Raw genomic sequence first — 22,859 nt, 5'->3', positions numbered from 1 at the left:
ACGGTCAACGTGACTTGCAAAGGAAAAATGTCATTCTTTAAAGAACAGATTTTGCAGAACAGATGGGATTCTCCCTTAATTGTCCTCACTTATGGTGAGTCAAAGAGGCTTAACAACCTCACTCATTTATTGGGGTTTTGCTGTCCACGTTTTTCTGATTCTCTTCCAGAGAAATTCTCCATTGCGAGCTCGTTTGGCCTGTGGTTGAAACACAATCAAAGAATCTTAAATTCCCAAATATGACTTATTTGGACGGCAGATCCTTTGCAATATATTATACCATTACACACCAATGGAATCCACCTAGAGTATGCAGCAGTGAAGCCCTGGGGGACATTGAAAGATGTTTGTGTTGATGTGGTGGAAACATGAGAAAACACATTTTGACTAATCCCATCACCCAAGAGAACAATACAAATTCATTTAGAAATATGTTCCATTGCAACTGTTGGAAGCCGCACAAAGACTCAATAAACAAAGCTTACATCAACGTTTCTGCTCAATCGAAAAGAAATCACCTAGTGGGAAATACATGAACAAACTAATAGTCTGGAAAAAGACTTTGTAAAAAATACCGTCACAATTTGTACAGATCTTAACCCCTTCTCCATCTTTATGGGATAGATATTGCAGTTGCAATTGTAAAAATTGCCAATTTTAAATAATGTATTCTAAACTAATAGTAGGGTCTCCTGTTGAGTATTACGTTGTGTGGAGAATTATTAGGTAAGTGAGTATTTGACCATATCATCATTTTTATGCAGATTTTCCAATTCCAAGGTGTATAACCTTGAAGGCTGATTGGATCAAGCAGATCAGATGATGTGTATTTGAATAATGACTCTGAAAAGTAAAAAATTGTAAAAACTCTTACTGAGAGGTCATATACCTGATGAAGGAGTTATACCAACCCCGAAACACATAGATTTAATAAAGTTTCTTACCATATCTCCTTTGGATCTCCCACATCCTTGGCAGCGCTCCTTTGATCCACTCGTTTTCTCTTCATACCATTGGTCTTCAGTTCTGGCTCTCTTGAGTCCAAGAACCATCGGTAGTTAGCACCCAGCACACCCAGGCAAGTGCCGAGGTCCTGAGCAGGGGGGCCGGGGTTCACTCGCTGTCTGGGACACCTGCATGCTATGGGGCCTGTGAGTGGGGGAGTCCGGGCCCAGCGCCTGCGAGTGTGCCCCCTCCGCTCGTTCAGGCCCCAGCCCAATACTTACCTCTCTCCGTTCTTCTGCAGGTCCTGTCTCTTCCATGTCTCCTAACTGTGACGTCTCAGGTCAGAGGGTGCGATGACGTCTTTCTAACGTGCCCTCTGCTGAGCAGTCACGGTGTAGAGAGCGGGAAGATGGTGACGCTGAGGAGTCCGGAGCTGATCAGTGGAAGCGAGGAGAGGTGAGTATTTTATTTTTTTGTTTTTATATGTAAGGAGGCATGGAGCATTATATAGGGCCCATTATGTAGGGAGCATTATATGGGGCCTATACAGCATGGAGCATTTATATGGGGCCCAAACAGCATGAAGCATATGGGGCCCATACAGCATGGAGCAATAAAAGGAGCCCATACAGCATGGAGCATTATATGGGGGCCAGTATTCTGCATGGAGCATTATATAGGGTCCACTATTCTGTGTGGAGCATTATATGGGTCCATTATTCTGTATGGAGCAATATATGGGGCTCATTATTCTGTATGGAGCAATATATGAGGCCCATAATATTCTATGGAGGACTATGTGGTGCCCATAATACTGTACAAAGGACTATGTGGTGCACATAATACTGTATGGAGGACTATGTGGTGCCCATAATACTGTATGGAGAACTATACTGTCCGGTCTACACTGTGCGCTGCGAGGATTCGCCGGTTTCTGAGCTATAGTAGAATTTACAATAGATATCACTCATGTAAAGTGAGAAGTAAGTGAAATCTTTGGCATTGTACTATATATATATATTTCTCTGCTGAATCTTTGCATCATGAATTGTGGTATGTGTTAAAGGGGCCCACTGAGACTTTTTCGCCCGGGGCCCATGAAAACTTGGGTAGCAGCAGCCATTCGGATGATTAACCCTGGCCTCACAGAGTGTTGTGCCTGCCTTGCACAACCCGACTAGGTGAGTGATTCAGCCTCCACTTACCGCTTATCATTGCTGATCCAGACTAGGAGTGCTCTTCTCTTTCCTTTACCTTACAGAGGGGTACAGCACTCTTGAAATTGCTGAGATATTGGGGCAATCACAGAACCATCAAAAGTTTTGTTGCAAATAGTCAATAGGGTGCAAAAAATGTATTGAGAAAAAAGAAGAACATTGACTGCCAAAGATTTACGAAGAGTCAAACGTGAAGTGACCAGTAACCCATTATTCTCCAATGCTGTCATATTCCCAGAACTGCAACCTCCATGAAGTGCTCAGAAGTACAAAGGCCGCGATTCATCAAGATTTTCTCACCAGTCTTGATGAAAGGGCGTAGTTGAGTCAGGCGCTCCTGATATATGAAGAAGTGCACGCCTCTTTATGAATCAGGAGCATATAGCGGGTGGTGTGTGCATCTGTGCACCATGCCAGAAATTTTACACCATTCTTTGACTGGAGTAAGATTTCTTGTGTAATGAACGCCACAGCTCATCATGATTTAGATGAGCGGTGGCATCATGCATCACTAACATCAACCTGGGGGCAGTTTACATGCTAATACTGACATGACAGGTTCCCTTTAACCTTGTATAAAGCCACTGTGATTAACTTCAGCCTGGGACCCTGTCAATGCTGTGTGTGCCTGGAGGCTGATATACCTCATGACTGTGGAAGCGATGATTAATGGTCTCCCTAAGTAAAATTCCTCCAGGATTTCAAAGAATTCATGTTTCTTTGTACTGCCCATATATACCTATCGGCGTGCATGCAACATTGGTGGCCCATACAGGGAATCCTGTGAAGGAATAAGAAAGCAGCGGCACAGTGACCGTAAGATACAGCAACACAGCAATTCAACTCAACTCTGCTACACCAGTTAAAGAGGACCAGTATTAAAGGAAACACATCAGCAGCTATCGATGTGGAAACGCAAATTAACAGTGTTAGTGAGCTGCTTCTTCAGTTAACCCATGAAGAATTGAGAGCAGTAGCAGGACATGTAAAGATGTCAGAAGAACAGATCTCTAAAGCACGCACCTTCAAACAGCTCTTAACCGCCATTAATGAACAGATACAGTGGTTGCCCAAAGTATTGGCACCCCTGCAATTCTGTCAGATAATACTCAGTTTCTTCCTGAAAATGATTGTAATCACAAATTCTTTGGTATTATTATCTTCATTTAATTTGTCTTCAATGAAAAAAAACAGAAAAAGAATTGTCCTAAAGCGAAATTGGATATCATTCCACACCAAACCTAAAAAAGGGTGTGGACAAAAGTATTGGCACTGTTTGAAAAATCATGTGATGCTTCTCTAATTCGTGTAATTAACAGCACCTGCAACTTACCTGTGGCACCTAACAGGTGTTGGCAATAACTAAATCACACTTACAGCCAGTTACCATGGATTAAAGTTGACTCAACCTCTGTCCTGTGTCCTTGTGTGTACCACATTGAGCATGGAGAAAAGAAGACCAAAGAAGACCAAAGAACTGTCTGAGGACTTGAGAAACCAAATTGTGAGGAAGCATGAGCAATCTCAAGGATACAAGTCCATCTCCAAATACCTGAATGTTCCTGTGTCTTCCGTGCGCAGTGTCATCAAGAAGTTTAAAGCCCATGGCACTGTGGCTAACGTCCCTAGATGTAGACGGAAAAGGAAAATTGACGAGAGATTTCAACGCAAGATTGTGCGAATGGTAGATAAAGAACCTCGACTAACATCCAAACAAGTTCAAGCTGCCCTGTAGTCCGAGGGTACAACAGTATCAACCCGTACTATCCGTCGGCGTCTGAATGAAAAGGGACTGTATGGTAGGATACCCAGGAAGACCCCACTTCTTACCCCGAGACATAAAAAAGCCAGGCTGGAGTTTGCCAAAACTTACCTGAGAAAGCCTAAAACGTTTTGGAAGAATGTTCTCTGGTCAGATGAGACAAAAGTAGAGCTTTTTGGGAAAAAGCATCAACATAGAGTGTACAGGAAAAAAAAGAGGCATTCAAAGAAAAGAACACGGTCCCTACAGTCAAACATGGCGGAGGTTCCCTGATGTTTTGGGGTTGCTTTGCTGCCTCTTGCACTGGACTGCTTGACCGTGTGCATGGCATTATGAAGTCTGAAGACTACCAACAAATTTTGCAGCATAATGTAGGGCCCAGTGTGAGAAAGCTGGGTCTCCCTCAGAGGTCATGGGTCTTCCAGCAGGACAATGACCCAAAACACACTTCCAAAAGCACTATAAAATGGTTTGAGAAAAGCACTGGAGACTTCTAAGGTGGCCAGCAATGAGTCCAGACCTGAATCCCATAGAACACCTGTGGAGAGATCTCAAAATGGCAGTTTGGAGAAGGCACCCTTCAAATATCAGGGACCTGGACCAGTTTGCCAAAGAAGAATGGTCTAAAATTCCAGCAGAGCATTGTAAGAAACTCATTGATGGTTACCGGAAGCGGTTGTTCGTAGTTATTTTGGCTAAAGCTTGTGCAACCAAGTATTAGGCTGAGGGTGCCAATACTTTTGTCTGGCCCATTTTTGGAGTTTTCTGTGAAATCATCAATGATTTGATTTTTGCTTCATTCTCTTTTGTGTTTTTCCTTGCAAGCAAATTAAATGAAGATAATAATACCAAAGAATTTGTGATTGCAATCATTTTCAGGAAGAAACTGAGTATTATCTGACAGAATTGCAGGGGTGCCAATACTTTTGGCCACCACTGTAGATGAGCTGGGGTAGAGAGAAGATGAAGACGTCATGGGGACATTCCTCCAGGAGGTAACTTAGTTTATAACCGGGTTAAGGTTAAAAGATGGAGGGGCAGTGCCAATCACCAAGAGCGGGAAACTCCTTCCGCAGACAGAGCTACAGGAATTGAAAGAGCAATTCACAGTTTTAAGGACAGCCATGCAGGAATCTACCAAAACTCCTGAATGAGCAACAAATTCTGACAGAACCTTTATCCTGCTCGTGTTAGATAAACCAGGAAGGCAGACCTCTCTAACACCACAGATCACGATAAGGAAAGACTTCAAGATCCTGGGACAGATTGGAGAGTGCGATCAGAAAGGAAGACTGTCTTATACTAATTTGTTGCACCAGATAATTGGCAGAATACTACCTTATGTAGACCAAAATCGGTTTCCAAGGAAATGGGAGAGAGTCATTGAGTCACCAGCAGTAGCTGTCTTGTTCAAAGAATGGGCGAAGCTCTAGCTCAGTGTAGACGGTATCCTGTACCGTAAAAGAGGACAAAACCAACAGTTGGTATTACCCGGAGTATTCCATAGGCTGGTCTTCAAAGAACTCCATAGAAACATGGGACACCTCGGAGTGGAAAGGACAATGAACCTGGTTTGTGAACGTTTCTTCTGGCAGTACATGCAAAGAGATATTGAGAGGTACATGACCATGGAGTGTGGGTGTCTGAAAGATAAACATCCTAACGCATCAACCTGAGCACCTGTGGGCAACATCCAAACTACCTACCCATTTAAGTTGGTCTCAATAGACTTTCTGCATCTCGAAACATGCAAGGGTGGTTATGAATACTTCTTAGTGGTGATGGACCATTTTTCCTTATTTCCTCAAGCATATGCTACCACCAATAACTCTGGTAAAACAGCGGCAGAGAAGATCTTCAATAATTTCGCTCTAACGTTTGAGTTCCCTATGAGGTTAGACCATGACCAAGGAAGAAAATTTGAGAACCAGCTCTTTGCCAAGTTAGGGAAATACTATAGAATCCAGGGAAACCACACAACCCCCTATTACCCCGAAGGCAATGGACAAGTGGAACATTTCAACTGGATGTTATTGTTGATGTTGCGCACTTTGACAGGTGACGAGATGAAAAATTGGAAGAGTTCTCTGTCAAAAGTGGTGCATGCCTATAATTGTACAAAGAGTGAGGCAATGGGTTATTCACCATTCTTCCTGTTGTATGGCCAATAGCCAGGACTACCAATGTTCGATACTCCAGTATCAGAGACTTACAAGACGTACCCTGAGAATGTTCGGAAATGGAAAGAACATATGACAGCGCATACAACATAGTGTCCAAAGTGGTCATGGAAGGGCAAAGCAAGATCAAAAAATATTATGATCGAAAATGTCAATGAGCGGAATTGACAACTGGGAGTCGGATGTTAGTCAAAAAAAGGTCGTCCAGAAAAACTTTGTTTGCACTGGTTAGACAAGGTATATGTGGTCGTCAAGAGGAAGTCCGATGACAGTCCAGTCAATGAAATTAGACAGGAAACGGGAGACAATAAACCAAGAGTAGTGGATCTGAATTTGCTACTACATCCCACCACAAGATTTCCTTGAAGGGGATCAACACCAACCAAGAGTGACTAATAGACAAGCACAAACCAAAGCTCTGGGGATGGATAATGACCTTGAGAGTTCAGATGAAGAAGATCAAACAGGTCGACAAGAAGCGGAATGTACCATTCTCATGAAAATGAACTAAGCCCCGAAACTCCAGAGCTCGTATCGAGGAATACAAATGGAGTCCATTTCAGATCTGAAGATCAAACATCGGTCGCTGAAGAGATTGGTCAAAATTTAGGAGATGGGGAATTACCAGACAGTTAGGAAATGGTCAATTCAACAGAAGAGCTGGAACTTACGGAAGCAGTTCCAAGGGCATCGGAGGAAATACTGGAAATGAATGCGGGGGAAGAAACTCCTGTGACCAAAGAATCCGTGTGTTACGGGTCCAGGGGGTGGTACGGTGCAAGGAGGGACCCAGAAGGGCGTAACTAAGTATCAACCTGGACCGACCCTGGTCGTACGGCGGCTAACGACTCTGTGACCAGGGAGGGACCGAGCCGAGGGACCAGGTGCTACTCTGGGGACAACCTTGTAAGGGAGAAGGTGACTCCCAAGGTACAGATGGCAGGGACGGACCGGAATAGCAAGTAGGCACAGCTGGCAGGCTGGCGAACAAAAGTCTCCAGGTAGGCTATCAGGTAGACACGGCAAGTGACGGCAGGAGTCTCTAGGTGGTCACGGCAAGTGACGGCAGGAGTCTCTAGGTGGGCTGGCAGGTGGTCACGGCAAGTGACGGCAGGAGTCTCTAGGTGGTCACGGCAAGTGACAAGCAGGTAACAGGCAGGTCACAGACAAGTGCTCCCAGGTGAGTGGGCTGACAGGCACGGCAGGTAACAGGCAGGCAACAGGCAAGTGCTTCCAGGTGAGCAGGCTGGCAGGCATGGGAAGTAACAGGCAGGCAACAGGCAAGTGCTCCCAGGTGAGCGGACTGGCAGGCACGGCAGGTAACAGGCAGGCAACAGGCAAGTGCTCCCAGGTGAGCGGGCTGGCAGGCACGGCAGGTAACAGGCAGGTAACAGGCAAGTAACAGGCTGGCGGCAAGACTGGTAGTCAGGCTAGCAGTGGGACCTGAGGGCTGAAGCAGAGGTCAGAAACACTGTGCAACAACTTTTGCTCTGGCACCTCCATTTTGGAGGAGGTGCCTTATATATGGGAGGACCCTCGGCTATTGGCCGGGGACTCCTTAGGACGGCGCACGCGGCCCCTTTAAGAGGGGGGGCACAGTGCCCGGGGAGCTGCGCGCACCGGCAGCAGGAAGAGGAGCGCTGGTGAACGCAGAGCGGGGAGCGAGGAGGTGAGTGGGACGGCGTCTCTGCCTGGCAGGGGGCAGAGACGCCGATGCTACACTGTGTAATCTGAAGAACAACCCAGTAGGAGGGTTTCGTCCCGAAAAAGTGAGGAGGCCAGTGATGCTGACTTATGATACACTCGGTGATCTGAGTAAGGTACCAAGGACGGTCGATTTGAAACAGGCATCACTGCCTATGGACCAGGTAAGCCAACCTGAGTGGTATTCACCACTGGTGTGTCATATTTTAAGCCTTGCAGTGCCCATCTGGGAAATTAAATATGCAAAATACCTCTTCAGAGAGGAAGAGGACTAGAACGCTAGAGCTACCAGTTGGAAATAGAAATCCTAAAAGTCAATATCGACCCTTTAACGAGCCTTGCCACATGACTTAGGATAAAAGCCGAAACACAATCTCAATTTGCAGACACAGGGTTTCAGGGTGCTACCCCTCATCAGTGAAAACACCTCTCACCTAGCCAAACCAGATCTCACACTTTGCACTGATGCAAATGTCTTACACAATTTTTATCTTTTTTACTCTTTTGCACAAGTCACTATTCCTGATAATATGACATTCAGAGTCCGCTAACCTGCACGCCGTTTTTTGAATGTCATGTCTAATTATACCTGCATTGTTTCATTGTATTATACACTGTGGTTTGTCCTGATGAAGAAGTTTGGAACTTCGAAACGCGTTGACTAATAAACCACATTCCTGGATATTTTTCTCCTCTTCCATTCTACTATACCAGCAGCACAGATTAACCCTTACTTTCCTTTTAACACTAAGTAGCAAATATTTGTGAAGGAAATTATACATGGACTTGGTTTACTAATTATTTTAAAAATATGAATCTGAAAATTGTGATGTGCATTTGTATTCAGTCCCCCTGTAGTCTGATACCCCTAAATAAAATCCTTAGGGAACAATAGCCTCCAGAAGTCACATAAGTAGTAAATTGAATTCACCTGTGTGAAATTTTTTTCTCAGTATAACTACAGATGTTCTGTGAAGGCCTCATAGGTTTGTTTGAGAACATTATGGATCAAAAAGCATCATCAAAAACCAAGGAACACACCAGACAGGGCGGGAATAAAGTTGTGCGGAAGAGTAAAGCAGGCTTAGGTTACAAAAAAATAGCCAAACTCTGAACATCTTATGGAGCACTGTTCAATTCATCATTCAAAAATGGAAGGAATATAACACAACTGCAAACCTACCAAGACATAGCGGTCAACCTAAACTGATATCCCAAGCGAGAGCACTAATTAGAGAAGCATCCAAGAGGCCAATGGTGACTCAGGAGGAGCTGCAGGGATCCATAGCTCAAGTGGTAGGATCTGTCCACAGGACAACTATTAGTAGCATACTCCACAAACCTGGTCTTTATGGAGGCGTGGCAAGAAGAAAGAATTTTGAAAGCAAACCATAAGAAGTCCCATTTGCATTTTGCAAATAGACATGTAGGGTACACAGTAAGAATGTGGAAGACGGTCCACTGGTCAGATAAGATAAGACCAAAGAAGAACTTTTTGGGCTAAATGCAAAAGGCTATGTGTGGTGGAAAACTAACACCATCCCTACCATCAAACAAGGTAGTAGCAGCAGCATTATGTGGGGATGCTTCTCTTCAGCAGGGACACAGAAACTGGTCAGAGTTGATGGGAAGATGCATGGAGCTAAATACAGGGCAACCCTGAAGGAAAAACCTGTTAGAGGTTGCAAAAGACTTGAGACTGGGGCGTAGGGTCACCTTCTAGCAGGACAATGACCCTAAACGTACTGCCAGAGCTACAATGGAATGGTTTAGATCAGACCAACGTCCAGACCTAAATCCAATGGGAAATCTCTGGCAAGACTTGAAAATTGATGTTCACAGACACTCTCCATGCAATCTCACTGAGTTAGAGCTAATTTGCAGAGAAGAATAAGCACAAAACTCAGCCTCTAGATGAGAAAGCTGGTAGAGACATGCCCCAAAAGACTTGCAGCAGTAATTGCAGCGAAAGATGGTCCTACAAAGCAGAATCGTAGATAGTGGTTCAACTTGGGGGTGGAGGGGGGCGAAACATCTGAGTGAGTCCCTAACTGGTAACGCTAATTACAACTAAGGTGGCTATTCTGACTCCATAACTAGACTGAGTGTGTGGGGCGCTTGAGAGACCGTTTCTGTGGCTCTCTATGTACCATTACTCACAAAGTGATTTCATCAGATAGCTTAAACTCGACAGCAGGAGGCACGTCTTGAGATTGCAGAAGAAGGTTTATTTTCCAGATGAATTCTTGTAGCTATGCACAATTACAGTAGGTAAAAAGAACTTATTTTGAACCAGAGATGCAGACATGGCTGACATACAGAATGAGGAAGATGAAGGGAGGGTTTACTGATATCAGAGCTACATCAGAGTCACATGGAGAGAGGGAGGGCAATTTCTAAAAGGGTCAAACCCTACTGCAAGGCAGCAGAACAACAACACAATGATAATATAATACTGTCTGTATAATTCCTAAATCATGGGACATGACAGTGGCACACTGATATTACCACTATATGTTGAGATATAGTGGTAGATACCAGTCCTGCAGAACATATAAGTGATTGCAGTATAGTTATATATAGTGACTTACAATTTAATTGATGTTCTTTCTGATGGAGCTGTTCATTTTTCACGTCTTTGCCATCTGGCCCAGACCGACACGACAACTTCTTCCAGTCACGACTCATCTGCAGAGATTGCAAAAATTGTATAATGGCCTACATAGTAGTCTCCACACTAGCCCTCAAACTGTATAATGGCCCCCGCATTATCTCCCACAGTGTATAATGGCCTCCACAGTAGCCCCCAAACTGTACAGTGGCCACGCATTAGCCTCCAAACTGTATAATTGCCCTTAAATTATCCCCCAAACTGTATAATTGCTCCTGCATTAGCTTCCAAACTGTATAATGGTCTCCACATTAGCTTTCATGCTGTATAATGGCCCCCACATTAGCTCCCAAACAGTATAATGGGCCCCGCATTAGCCCCCAAACTGTATAATGACCCTGACATTAGCCCCCAAACTGTATAATTGGCCCCACAGTAAGCCCCAAACTGTATAATGGCCCCCGCATTATCTCCCACACTGTATAATGGGCCCCACATTGGCTCCTACACTGTATAATGGGCTCCACATTAGCTCCTATACTGTATAAAGAGGCCACACATTAGCTCCAACTGTATAATGCCCCCTCACACTTTATAAGGGCCCCCACAGTAGTCCCTATAATGTATGAGGGCTTCCCACTGTTTTAGGGTCCCCCATTGTTTATGATGCCCCCACAAGTTTTAATTAAAATAAAAATAAAAGAATAATTTTTATTTATATAGTGCCAACATATTCTTCAGCACTTTACAATTAAGCAGGGACATGTACAGACAATAAAAGCAATAAAAAACTATACAATGTAACACATTTCAACAGTTACAGGAGGAGTGAGAGCCCTGCTCGCAAGTTTACAATCTATAACTCACCTAATCCAGGATCCTTATGACTCCACCGGCAAGGCTTGGACAGACCAAAGAGCTGTTATAGTGCTGATGCACGCACAGGACTTTAGAGTCCCGGAATGGCGCAATGACGTCACCGCGACAAAACTTCAACATCCTGCTAGTGCGTCGGTGCCTTGGCTGTTCTGTAGCTCACAGGCTTAAAGTGACCTATGGTCTACTGGACAGAGAGCGGTAGTGCATGAACCTACAACTCACAGTATGTCATTAACAAATATAAGGAGATACAGGTAGTTGTTGTTAAAAAACATCATCAGACTGTGGACAATATGGAAAATACAGTACTGCAGGAAGTTGCACAAATTAACATCCAGGTACCATATGCAATAGGTGACATCTTCTCTGATTGAAGTCGTTCTCTTTCTCTTATTCTCCATCTTGTCCAGACGCCATGATGACTTTTCAAAGCCACAGCTCATCTCTGCAAACTTCCATCTTCTTAGGTCTTCTGCAGAACATCCCGACATAGTGCACATTAAAAATAACAGTGTCATTATAATGTTCCCGTATAAAAATATCTGCCCGATGCTGTGCCCCTGAATAAATAATTACCCATCACTGTGCTCCCTGGACAAAATTTGACTCCCATACTGTCCTTCTTATAGTACATGGCCTCCACACTGTACTCTCATACAAAATATTGCCTCCATTCTGTCCCACTTATGACCTATAACCACCACTGTCCGCCCTTATTAGCCATAACCACCACTCTATCCTCTCTTATTAGCTATTCTGTAACGACTACACTGTCAACCCTTATTAGATACAGTGGTGGCCAAAAGTATTGGCACCCCTGCAATTCTGTCAGATAATACTCAGTTTCTTCCTGAAAATGATTGCAATCACAAATTCTTTGGTATTATTATCTTCATTTAATTTGTCTTCAATGAAAAAACACAAAAAAAATGTCCTAAAGCCAAATTGGATATAATTCCACACCAAACCTAAAAAAGGGGGTGGACAAAAGTATTGGCACTGTTTGAAAAATCATGTGATGCTTCTCTAATTCGTGTAATTAACAGCACCTGTAACTTACCTGTGGCACCTAACAGGTGTTGGCAATAACTAAATCACACTTGCAGCCAGTTAACATGGATTAAAGTTGACTCAACCTCTGTCCTGTGTCCTTGTGTGTACCACATTGAGCATGGAGAAAAGAAAGAAGACCAAAGAACTGTCTGAGGACTTGAGAAACCAAATTGTGAGGAAGCATGAGCAATCTCAAGGCTACAAGTCCATCTCCAAAGACCTGAATGTTCCTGTGTCTTCCGTGCGCAGTGTCATCAAGAAGTTTAAAGCCCATGGCACTGTGGCTAACCTCCCTAGATGTGGACGGAAAAGAAAAATAGACGAGAGATTTCAACACAAGATTGTACGGATGGTGGATAAAGAACCTCGACTAACATCCAAACAAGTTCAAGCTGCCTTGCAGTCCGAGGGTACAACAGTGTCAACCCGTACTATCTGTCGGCGTCTGAATGAAAAGGGACTGTTTGGTAGGATACCCAGGAAGACCCCACTTCTTACCCCGAGACATAAAAAAGCCAGGCTGGAGTTTGCCAAAACTTACCTGAGAAAGCCTAAAACGTTTTGGAAGAATGTTCTCTGGTCAGATGAGACAAAAGTAGAGCTTTTTGGGAAAAAGCATCAACATAGAGTGTACAGGAAAAAAAAAGAGGCATTCAAAGAAAAGAACACGGTCCCTACAGTCAAACAAGGCGGAGGTTCCCTGATGTTTTGGGGCTGCTTTGCTGCCTCTTGCACTGGACTGCTTGACCGTTTGCATAGCATTATGAAGTCTGAAGACTACCAACAAATTTTGCAGCATAATGTAGGGCCCAGTGTGAGAAAGCTAGGTCTCCCTCAGAGGTCATGGGTCTTCCAGCAGGACAATGACCCAAACACACTTCCAAGAGCACTATAAAATGGTTTGAGAGAAAGCACTGGTGACTTCTAAGGTGGCCAGCAATGAGTCCAGACCTGAATCCCATAGAACACCTGTGGAGAGATCTCAAAATGGCAGTTTGGAGAAGGCACCCTTCAAATATCAGGGACCTGGACCAGTTTGCCAAAGAAGAATGGTCTACAATTCCAGCAGAGCATTGTAAGAAACTCATTGATGGTTACCGAAAGCGATTGTTCGCAGTTATTTTGGCTAAAGGTTGTGCAACCAAGTATTAGGCTGAGGGTACCACTACTTTTGTCTGGCCAATTTTTGGAGTTTTGTGTGAAATGATCAATGATTTGATTTTTGCTTCATTCTCTTTTGTGTATTTTCCTTGCAAGCAAATTAAATGAAGATAATAATACCAAAGAATTTGTGATTGCAATCATTTTCAGGAAGAAACTGAGTATTATCTGACAGAATTGCAGGGGTGCCAATACTTTTGGCCACCACTGTATAATAGCCACATTGTCCACCTCTAGTAACTATAGCTAACATACTGTCTGCCATTTTTAGCTGTAAGCTCCACAATGTTCGCCTTTACTAGCCATAACTGTCACAATGTTCCAATCTTAAATGTTCTCCCCATGCTTCCCTATTTCCACACTGGGCTCCTTCTTCACATTGTCCCCTTTCTATCATGTGCCCATAATGTACCCTCAATCTGTTTCCCTCCTATACTGCCTAGTCTCTATATTGTGCCCCTCCTAACACTCCTCTCCCTCTGAATACTGTCCACTCAATGCTGTGCCCTCACACTGTCTCCCCTTGCAGCGCCCTTTGTATATAGTCCCCATACCATCCTGTCACACTATTCCACCCATGCTGCCACCTCCCTATACTGGAAAAAACAATGATTTCCAGCTCCAAAAAACATTGAATTTATTAAAAAAATCTTTAAAATGACATATCCACAAAAGGAAGGGAGATGATAGTTTGACAACCAAGTTCAACGTGTTTCAGATATGGTTCCAGCATCCTTTGTCAAAGCTCCTCTGTTGCAAGTGAGCAAACATTATATACATACATGATTAAATGCACTTGATGGAATTAAGGCATGTGATCTCCAACATGGGGGAGGTATTAAGAGAGACATCTCTAAATGTGCAATCATCACTGCAATATCACAAAACAGTGAATTCGACATATAATCATAAATGTAAAAACAACATCAATGAAAGAAAAATAAAAGAGCAAAATAAAACAAAGCAAAAAAATCAAAGAGATATTCCTATGTTACTATTGATAATGGAACATGACTTCTTTGCGCATGTTCAGACCGTTCGGGACGCAAGTGCCTAGGTTATACATCCAATAGGCTTCCCTGGTGCATTAGTGTCTTCTGTGGTCTCCCCCCCTGTCAAGTTTCCCAGCCTTCTCTATACCAATAACCTGAGAAGACGCAATCTGTTTATTGTGATGAGTGATAAAGTGCTGAGATGCACGTGTAAGGCTATGTGCCCACGATGCAGAAATGTTCAGGATTTTTTCCTGAGCGTTTCTGCATCTCCCTGGCAGAAAAAAATGCATGCGGATTGTACATGCGTTTTCCTGCCAGGGACAAGCGGATGTGAAGCATTCTTCACTTGCATTTCCGCTTTCCAAGCGATTTTAGCATCACTTGGAAAGTGCTTGTCAACTTGGTCACACTATATAAATCCATGCAAACAACATGGATTTATATACTCTGACCCGAGAGAATGTCAAAAAATAAAAAAATAAATATATACTTACCTTCCGATGGCCCGTGCTGTCTTGCTTCACCGATCGCGTTACACTGAAGGACCTGCAGACGTCAGCGTCGCGTGACCCGTCACATGACTCTGACGTCAGCGCAGGTCCTTCAGTCCATCGCAAACTGCCGGCAAGTGAAGAGAAGGAGAGCGGTGGCCGTCAGAAGGTAAGTATATATTTATTTTTTATTTTATTCTTTTTTTTACAGTTTTCTATGGTAAGCAGGTCCGGAGGAGAGTCTCCTCTTCTCTAGACCTGGGTACCATCCGCACATTAGAACGCATGGAATGAGCATCTACATATACAGTGATGCTTAATCCATGCGTTCTAATGCAAGTCAATGACGGCTAAAACACAGCACTTCCGCAAAATAATTGGTAGTGCTGCATTTTTTTTCCGCAATGATAATCCGCTGCGGAAATTTCCGCAGCCTGTGCACAGCACATGCGGATTATCATTGGGGGACATGGCAGGCCTTCTACCATGCATTTTTTAAGCGTTTTTGCCGCTGTGGAAACGCTTAAAAAACGCATCGTGGGCACACAGCCTAATGCAGGTGCCGGAATACAACACACAGAGACACAAGGCGAGGACAGTCAGAGATGAATATAAACAGTTTATATATAGATATAACAGGTATTCTGAACAAGGGAATGGCAACAGGGGTAATGAACGGTAATTTGAAATATTAATAAAATGCAAAGTCTTTCAAGGTAGTGTGGTGCACCCAATCATGGGAGTCACCACGTCAGTTCTTTAACTCTGTATATGGCCATAGCGGGGGTCACCGGTTATTCCCGCTAGGCCGAAAGTCTTTTCCGAACAAAGTCAAATAAATCACGTTTATCTTCTTCCGGCCCAACCATTCCCCTCCCAACCTGAGTACCTAAACCCAACTGGCCCCATTACTGTGAGTGAACAGTAGAAGTGACGTCCCTGTTCACGTATGCAGCTCCTCTGCTTTCACTGGCGTGACTTTCCTGGCACAGCGGTCTCCCAACTCCTCTCTTCCTGGCCGTTGGAGGCAGTCTCTCAAGCCGTGGATAGGGGGTTCCAGACCTCATCTGTCGGCAGGCGACGTCGGCTTCTGCGAAATCACTCAGCACCGCTAGCAGGTTCCGACTCTCCTCAGTAGGCACAGCACTCGGGGCACATCTGTGAGGGATCCGGAGCTCATCCATCGGTGTCCGGCTGTGGCACCTCACAGGCCTCTGGTTTCAACCTGCCACGCGGGGCTTCTCAGCACGTAGGGAGCACATCTGCTCCTCTCTGCTGCTTGGCGCCAAAAAAACCTCAGGCTTGGCGCGCTGTCCTCTTATACCCTGGAACTCCTTCCTGGAAGTCACCTGACTGGGTCCAGCGTCTAAATCTGCTCCCCCTTTAACTTCCCTTGCACATCTTGGTTCCGCTTGACTGTGCCTGACCAGCAGATGGCAATCTCTCTCCATCTTTGAAGCATCCTGAAAGAATTCTCTTAAAGACTCTCTTGCCTCTACCACACATGTGAAATTGCACTGTGAGTAACATTATTACTGATAATCTCTGTTATACGCTCAGAAATACGAACCTTTAATTTCCATGCTGTACAACCAACTTACATTTTCTTGCAGCTGAAACACTTAATAATATATAATATGTCCTGGGTATTACAATTGATGTAATTTTTGATAACATATTTACATGATTTGTCATTTCTGAGTGATTAATGCATGTGAGCATGTTCTACATCAGTGGTATCTACTTCTAATAACTTTGCACCTCTCTATACTGTCCCAACTTACACTGCCCAGTCTCTCTTCAGTGTGCCCTTACACTCTTCTTCATATTGTCCCCTCACACTATCCCCCTCACATAAAACTCTTTTGTATCTTCAAGTCAATTACAGTGCTTACCTTTCTGCCATTTTCTACTCTTCTATGATGCACCATGATCAGGTGACCTCATCACCCTGTGGTACTTCGCCTTGACCCCGGAAGTTCTGGCGGTAAGAGAGTCAATTTTACTTGCATCCTTTGAATGTGAGTACAATTAAATGCAGGGAACCTGCATTTTACATGTTATCCGAACTAGTTGTCAGTTTAAAAACTGCAATCTTGTCCTTGAACTCTACTTTGATACAGTGAGAGTGGATTCAACCTGGAGAAGATATATAATAAATATTTGTAGACTTGAATACTAAGAGGGTAAAAGAGCCCCGCTAATAAGGTGCCTTCTACTACAACCCCTGGCAAAAATTATGAAATCACTCGCAGGATGTTCATTCAGTTGCTTAATGTTGTTGAAAAAAAGCAGATCACAGACATGGCACAAAACTAAAGTCATTTCAAATTGCAACTTTATGGCTTTAAGAAACACTAAAAGAAATCAAGAAAAAAAATGTGATACTCAGTAAGGGTAATTTTTTTCAGACCAAGCAGAGGGAAAAAATTATGGAATCACTCAATTCTGAGGAAAAAATTATGGAATCACCCTGTAAATTTTCATTTCCAAAACTAACACCTGCATCAAATTAGATCTGCTCGTTAGTCTTCATCTAAAAATGAGTAATCACACCTTGGAGAGCTGTTGCACCAAGTGGACTGACATGAATTATGGCTCCAACACGAGAGATGTCAATTGAAATAAAGGAGAGGATTATCAAACTCTTAAAAGAAGGCAAATCATCATGCAATGTTGCAAAATAGGTTGGTTGTTCACAGTCAGCTGTGTCTAAAATCTGGACCAAATACAAACAACATGGGAAGGTTGTTAAAGGCAAACATACTGGTAGACCAAGGAAGACATCAAAGCGTCAAGACCAGAAACTTAAAGCAATATGTCTCCAAAACAGGAAATGCACAACAAAACAAATGAGGAATGAATGGGAGGAAACTAGAGTCAATGTCTGTGACCGAACTGTAAGAAACCGCCTAAAGGAAATGGGATTTACATACAGAAAAGCTAAACATAAGCCCTCATTAACACCTAAACAGAAAAAAACAAGGTTACAATGGGCTAAGGAAAAGCATTTGTGGACTGTGAATGACTGGATGAAAGTCATATTCAGTGATGAATAGCAAATCTGCATTGGGCAAGGTGATAATGCTGGAACTTTTGTTTGGTGCCGTTCCAATGAGATTTATAAAGATGACTGCATGAAGAGAACATGCAAATTTCCACAGTCATTGAAGATATGGGGCTGCATGTCAGGTAAAGGCACTGGGGAGATGGCTGTCATTACATCTTCAATATATGCCCAAGTTTACATTGATATTTTGGACAGTTTTCTTATCCCATCAATTGAAAGGATGTTTGGGGATGATGACATCATTTTTCAAGATGATAATGCATCCTGCCATAGAGCAAAAACGGTGAAAACATTCATTGAAAGAAGACACATAAGGTCTATGTCATGGCCTGCAAATAGTTTGGATCTCAATCCAATTGAAAATCTTTGGTGGAAGTTGAAGAAAATGGTCCATGACAAGGCTCCAACCTGCAAAGCTGATCTGGAAACAGCAATCAGAGAAAGTTGGAGCCAGATTGATGAAGAGTACTGTTTGTCACTCATTAAGTCCATGCCTTAGAGACTGCAAGCTGTTATTAAAGCCAGAGGTGGTGCAACAAAATACTAGTGATGTATTGGAGTGTTCTTTTGTGTGTTTGTTTTTCATGATTCCATAATTTTTTCCTCAGAATTGAGTGATTCCATAATTTTTTTCCTCTGCTTGGTCTGAAAAAAATTACCCTTACTGAGTATCACATTTTTTTTCTTGATTTCTTTTAGTGTTTCTTAAAGCCATAACGTTGCCATTTGAAATGACTTTAGTTTTGTGCCATGTCTGTGATCTGCTTTTTTTTCAACAACATTAAACAACTGAATGAACATCCTGTGAGCCCGGTGATTCCATAATTTTTGCCAGGGGTTGTACAAGGCCAACTAAAAACATTTCTTATTAAGTGTTAAAAATGTGAATGCTATTAGTGTTGAGCGAACATGCTCGACACTGCTCGATACTCGCCCGAGCATCACGCTACTCGGGATGTTCGGCGAGCACCGAGCATTTCCGGGTTACTCGGGTGGGAGCTCGGGTCTCCGCCCTGCATGTTTGGCGCTCTTTACAGAGCCAATGAACATGCAGGGATTGCCGGCCAGTCACTGTAATGCTGCAGCCATGTTGGTTGTGGGCATTACAGTGATTGGCTGGCCGCACAGCGTCACCTCGAGTATTTAAAACCGGGCGCCGCCATCTTGGACACAGTCGCTCCGGATTAGACAGTGTAGGGACAGCGCTGCTGATTTAGGGAGAGATATAAACTGCGAAATAGTTAGTGTAGGGTCTGTAAAGGCTGCCAGAACAAACAAACAGTCCATTTCAGGACTAATATCCATCCCAGATACCAGGCAGGCAGGCTGTATAGGAGACACAGTGGTTATACCAGCAAACGCTGCATTACAGTCCTGTGTGCTCCTGTTGCTGAAATTGCTGGACTTAGCACCAGGTGTCGGGGGCCAGGAAAAATGCTTTATTTTTCATCTAAATCCTCCTTTTTTTCCCTCCTTCACACTGTACAAATACCCGTCTTATTAACCTTTTGGTGTCCCCCCCCCCAAAAAAAAAAAGCGTGTCTCTGATTTTTCAGACACAAATATAACTGTTGAAAATAGTCTGGTGTAGGCTAGAGAAACAGAAGTGTTGTTTTGCACTTCCACGGTTCAAACCTCTATATTATCCATTTTGGGCCATTTGTATCTAAAAAAAAAGACAGTTTGAGTGTGTCGCTCACTGTTCAGCCGCAAATATCTCTATTTAAAAAAGTGTGGTATACCCCAGTAAACAATAACTGTGGTTTTGCCATCCCACGGTAAAAAATCTCTATTATTCAGGTTTTGGTATATTTTCCGTAAAGAAAAACAGTAGTGTCTCCTGACTGTTGTGACACAAAAATATATCTGTTGAAAATAGTCTTGTGTAGGCCCGACATCCCAGTGTGGTTTCGCAGTTCCACGGGTCAAATCGCTGTACTATCCAGTTTTGGGCCTTTGGTATCTAAAAAAAAGCAGTTTGAGTGTGTCGCTCACTGTTCACCCGCAAATATCTCTATTTAAAAAAGTGTGGTATACCCCAGTAAACAATAACTGTGGTTTTGCCATCCCATGGTAAAAAAATCTCTATTATTCAGCTTTTGATAGTTTTTTCCATAAAGAAAAACAGTAGTGTCTCCTGACTGTTGTGACACAAAAATATATCTGTTGAAAATAGTCTTGTGTAGGCCCGACATCCCAGTGTGGTTTCGCAGTTCCACGGGTCAAATCGCTGTACTATCCAGTTTTGGGCCTTTGGTATCTAAAAAAAAGCAGTTTGAGTGTGTCGCTCACTGTTCAGCCAAAAATATCTCTATTTAAAAAAGTGTGGTATACCCCAGTAAACAATAACTGTGGTTTTGCCATCCCACGGTAAAAAAATCTCTATTATTCAGGTTTTGGTATATTTTCCGTAAAGAAAAACAGTAGTGTCTCCTGACTGTTGTGACACAAAAATATATCTGTTGAAAATAGTCTTGTGTAGGCCCGACATCCCAGTGTGGTTTCGCAGTTCCACGGGTCAAATCGCTGTACTATCCAGTTTTGGGCCTTTGGTATCTAAAAAAAAGCAGTTTGAGTGTGTCGCTCACTGTTCAGCCGCAAATATCTCTATTTAAAAAAGTGTGGTATACCCCAGTAAACAATAACTGTGGTTTTGCCTTCCCATGGTAAAAAATCTCTATTATTCAGGTTTTGGTATATTTTCCGTAAAGAAAAACAGTAGTGTCTCCTGACTGTTGTGACACAAAAATATATCTGTTGAAAATAGTCTTGTGTAGGCCCGACATCCCAGTGTGGTTTCGCAGTTCCATGGGTCAAATCGCTGTACTATCCAGTTTTGTGCCTTTGGTATCTAAAAAAAAAAGCAGTTTGAGTGTGTTGCTCACTGTTCAGCCGCAAATATCTCTATTTAAAAAAGTGTGGTATACCCCAGTAAACAATAACTGTGGTTTTGCCATTCCACGGTAAAAAATCTCTATTATTCAGGTTTTGGTATATTTTCCGTAAAGAAAAACAGTAGTGTCTCCTGACTGTTGTGACACAAAAATATATCTGTTGAAAATAGTCTTGTGTAGGCCCGACATCCCAGTGTGGTTTCGCTGTTCCACGGGTCAAATCGCTGTACTATCCAGTTTTGTGCCTTTGGTATCTAAAAAAAAAGCAGTTTGAGTGTGTCGCTCACTGTTCAGCCGCAAATATCTCTATTTAAAAAAGTGTGGTATACCCCAGTAAACAATAACTGTGGTTTTCCTCTTCCACGGTTCTAATCTACTCTTTATTACCCTTTTTCCATTGATAGTGCAAGTGTAAGCTATTTTACTTCATTTACAATGGGCAAGGCGCGTGGCAAGGGACGTGGAAGTGGACGTTCTGGTGATGGTTCGTGCAGAGGACGGGGCCGTGGCCAAGGTGAAAATGAGCCACAACCAACAGCCACATCTTCTCGCTCCCACTTCTTGACCGAATTACTAGGGAAGCACAGAACAACACCAGTATTGAGAACTGATCAGTGTGAACAGGTTATTAATTGGATAGCAGATAATACTTTCAGTTACCTGGGCACCACCACCTCCGGTCTGTCTTCCACACGGTCAACTCTTAGTAGTCGTGAGTCTCGACTGCATACTCCTCCTCACCCTGATGCTCCTTCCTCCCACCATGCCGAGTGTCGTCAGACAGCAAGTGATCCCACACTTGGACATTCTGAATGTTATGCACACGCCCGGGCTGAGCGGCGTGTGCGTGTGATTGTAGTGATTCCACTGGACCATGAACCGGAGAGTGCCTGGAGGGGCGTGACTAAGTATCTGGCCGATCCGACCAAGATGGCACGACGGCATACGACGCCAGTGCACCAGGGAGAAACCGGGCAGAGGAACCAGGTGCTACTCCAGGTCAAACTCCGGACACGGGGGTTGACCCACACAGGGATTACTGGATCAGGCTGGTTAGGCTGGCACACAGACTGGAGGGTATAGGCAGGCACGACTGGTATGCAGGCAGGCGGGTAAAGGCAAGCGCAGCTAGAGTGCAGACAGGGAGGCACTAGCAGGTAGGAACACAGGCGGGATAGGACCCAGTACACACTGGGACTCAGGAACAATACAGGTAGAGGGGTACAGGCAAGCACAGCTAGAGTGCAGACAGGGAGGCACTAGCAGGTAGGAACACAGGCGGGATAGGACCCAGTACACACTGGGACTCAGGAACAGGCAGGTTAGGCTGGCACAGACTGGTGGATATAAGCAAACACGGCAGGTATGCAGATGGGTGGATACAGGCGAGTATGCAGGCAGGGAGGTACTGGCCGAAAGGACGGGCTGGAGCACAGAAAGGTTAAGGCCCAGTACAGACTGGGTCACAGAACCGCAGATGCGGTAGACAACCACAGCAGAGAGGGAACGCCCGAAGCGGTGGGCAAGAACAGAGCAGGACGGGGCTGCAGGAGCAGCGAGCACAAGCAGGGCAGGACAGGACTGCCGGAGCAGCGGGCAGAAGCAGGGCAGGACAGGACTGCCGGAGCAGCGGGCAGAAGCAGGGCAGGACAGGACTGCCGGAGCAGCGGGCAGAAGCAGGGCAGGACAGGACTGCCGGAGCAGCGGGCAGAAGCAGGGCAGGACAGGACTGCCGGAGCAGCGGGCAGAAGCAGGGCAGGCTAGAACCGCCGGAGCGGTGAGCAAGGCAGAGCAGGGGGGACAGGGCTCTGTTCACACGGAACAGACAGGAAGAGAAAGGCAGAGCCAGACACCCACAGGGTACTTGCAGTGAAGTAGCGAGTGGACCACAAACTCA

Source organism: Phyllobates terribilis, unplaced genomic scaffold (genome assembly GCF_046119375.1).
Source record: "Phyllobates terribilis strain yellow unplaced genomic scaffold, ASM4611937v1 Scaffold_7__3_contigs__length_470593459, whole genome shotgun sequence".
Classification (NCBI taxonomy): Eukaryota; Metazoa; Chordata; class Amphibia; order Anura; family Dendrobatidae; genus Phyllobates; species Phyllobates terribilis.
Note: the sequence above shows the minus strand (reverse complement) of the source record.